Source organism: Rhinopithecus bieti, unplaced genomic scaffold, assembly GCF_001698545.2.
Source record: "Rhinopithecus bieti isolate Rb0 unplaced genomic scaffold, ASM169854v2 scaffold_3714, whole genome shotgun sequence".
Classification (NCBI taxonomy): domain Eukaryota; kingdom Metazoa; phylum Chordata; class Mammalia; order Primates; family Cercopithecidae; genus Rhinopithecus; species Rhinopithecus bieti.
In genome coordinates, this window is record NW_016804161.1 from 304,515 (window position 1) to 307,700 (window position 3,186).

Below are 3,186 nucleotides of genomic sequence, written 5' to 3' on the forward strand. Positions count from 1 at the left end.
GAGACAGTGACATGGTCTCCAGTCCCTGCTCCATCCTACTAACACTCTCCTGGACATATTCTAGTTTGTTCCTCTTAATGTATAAAGCCCAGAACGCAGTACTATCCGGTCATTTCAGGTTCAAGTATGTCACAACTGTAAAAATCTCAGAATCTTGCATTAAGGACAGACTTTAAAAGTCATTTATCTGCTCCCTCTAGTCCACCCTCATCCCTCAACTCCTTAATCTGATGCTAGAGATCCCAGCAAGTTGTCATCCAACTCATGACTGTCCATCCCAGTGAGTCACTCTTGGGTTCCAGTGAGTCAAGTTCTGGCAGAATGGCAGTTCCTGTGCGGGCTGGAGTCCTGAGACCTGATCACACAACAGAAGAAGAGTTAAGGGGGGTTGGTTTAGCATCCTGACTGAGGCTGACATATGTGCTCTGGGCTACTTCCTTTCTCTTAGTTTCTAAGTGAAATTACCTTTTAAATTTGTGGGCTTGTTAAAGGGAAAAATGGGTGTTTCTGTATATGGGCATATGGAATGTCTAGTGATGAGACAGTGAGAGTCAGAGAGAGGAGAGAGAAGGGGGAGAGAGCAAGAGTGAGAGTGGAGGCACAGAGACAGAGACAGAGACAGAGAGAGGAGTGGGAGTGGAAGAGAAAGAGAAAGAGACACTCAGAGACAGAGAGAACAGAGAGATGGAGATGGAGGAGAAAAAGACTGAGACAAACACACACCGTCAAAGATGGAAAGAGTCAGAGAGAGGGAGAGGAGAAGAAAAGAGAGGGAGAGGGAGGGAGAGGGAGAGAGAGGGAGGAAAAAAGAGAGAGAGTGAGAGACAACCAAGAAGTGGGTGTGAGATACAGGCTGTCCATGGAGCCCAGAGCCCTTTCGTGCCTGAATGATGGTCCTGAAGCCTTTTGGGGCAATCCAGAAATCAACAATGTCGATTTCCCAATGGAAGAACTCCCAAAGCCAGACAGTCTCAGACCTTGTCACTAGCTAACTTCTGATCTCCTTTCTGTCAGCTGCCCCCTGGACGTGATTCCCTCAGGTCTTGGTCAGTGGGCTGAGCATTACAGGGAGCACCCAGGCAGCTCTTCCTGCAGCCACCTGTGGCAGGAATATATATGCAGGCACCTCTGCTGATGCTGGGCTGTGAGGGGTAGGTCAGTCTTCTAGACCAGAGTGACACTAAGGCACTTAGACCCATTGCCCAGATAATAAATGAGTTATTGCCTAAATTCTGGGGGAGGGCTTAAACTTGCTGCCACATAATGTCCCAGCAGCCACCTAGTTTGGCCTAAAACTTCTTGAGCTTTCATTCTCAAAGAACCCTTATTAAGCACCTGGGCAGGAGTGGGGGTGGGGTGAGCCCTGCATGGAAGGATTCCAAGGCCAGGCCCATGCCCACAGAGAGGTACCAGAAGGAAATAGCCAAAAGGCTGCTCAGGCATAAAGGACATGTGATTAACCGAGCAAACAGGTAGCCAGGGCAGAAATGCATAATCACCAAACACATCTACACAGTGTACAAGAATAAGGAAAAAGACATACCTGAGAGCGGAGAGTGAACACAACAGGCAGGGGAGAGCCAGTGAACTGGCCACTCTTCTAACTAATCAGGAAAGGCTCTCTGGATCAGGTGGAATTTCAGATTGCTGAGCATGTCTACCCTCTCTGTAATTTGATTAAAATTGGTTTAGAAATTTGTGCTATATTTCAAGTGAGTGCTGTGCTTAAAATGTAATTGCATTTGGCTGCGTGTTTGACATTCTTGAAATTAGAGCAGCTTGCATGCAATAAGGAAATTTGTCCAGAATGGAATTTCATTTTTAAGCCAATGCATAGAAGAGCAGTTGCGATCTGAGCCTCTGATGGATAGTTCTTTTAGGGTTGCCTCTCAGCTGGCTCTCTCTTTGCACTTCCTGTTCATTCTGGAACTCTTCTCTGGCTCTCAAAAAGAGGGAAGCTTCTTGATCCAGGACTCCAGAAACCACATTTTTCGTGGCAGTCAGAGTTGGAGCCATCTTGATTTCCCCATCTAGGCCTCTCCTATATACATCTGCCAGCCTCGGACTATATATGCCAGACTGGGGCAGTTAGGGACCTTGTCTTTGCCACCCAGGACTTAGGACCTTTTACTGGGATCTGAAACTCCCAGAGCTGGTACTCTGTTAAGACTGGCTTGCTCTCCTTTGTCAGAACCCAAAAGAGCTGTCACATTGGCAAGCAGGCAGATAGCAGCTTTATCTAATCTTCCTCTGGTCTTATATTTGTTTCTTGAGCATGGCATGTAGAGGCCTCCAATTTGGCATCAGTCCAAGGGATAGGGCTGGCCTCTCTATGTCTCAGCTTTCCTTAGTAAACATATGCTGCCAGGCCAAAGGAAGGAAAGAAACACTTTTAGAGCACATGCTCTGTGTCAAGTGCTTTCACAAATGCCTCATTAAATCCTCGCAATACACTGAAGAGGTAGGTCTTGCTTTGCTTTTGCAGAGGGGGAAACGGAGGCACAGAGCAGTGAAGTAACTTGCTCCAGGGTCTCAGTGCTAGGAAGTGGGGGAGCTAGAATTCCAGTCTAATTGGATTGATTCTCAAAGCAAGCTTTTCCCAGTTTAACACAGCTTCTCTGCAACAACTGTGGCAGTCCTACCAAGTAGCAGTCTGTCTATCTGGGAGCAGACACTATTAGGCCCTGTCAGTTCTCCATCCCAGGGCCTACCTTTGTGCCCAACTGGGGCCACCACCACCATTCTCACCACACTTGTGAAGGGCCAGCTGGTAGTGGCCTTTGCTCCTCTAATGTTTTTTTCTTTTTGAGACAGGGTCTCACTCTGTCACCCAGGCTGGAGTGCAGTGGTGTGATCACGGCTCACTGCAGCCTCAACCTTCTGGGTTCAAGTGATCCTCCCACCTCAGCCTCCTTTTTTTTTTTTTTTTTTTTTTTTGAGATGGAGTCTCCCTCTGTCACCCAGGCTGGAGAGCAGTGGCATGATCTGAGCTCACTGCAACTTCTACCTCCCGGGTTCAAGCGATTCTCATGGCTCAGCCTTCTGAGTAGCTGGGATTACAGGCGTCTGCCACCACACCCAGCTAGTTTTTGTATTTTTAGTAAAGAAGGGGTTTCACCGTGTTGGCTAGGCTGGTCTTGAACTCCGACTTCAAGTGATCTGCCTGGCTCATCCTTCCGAAATGCT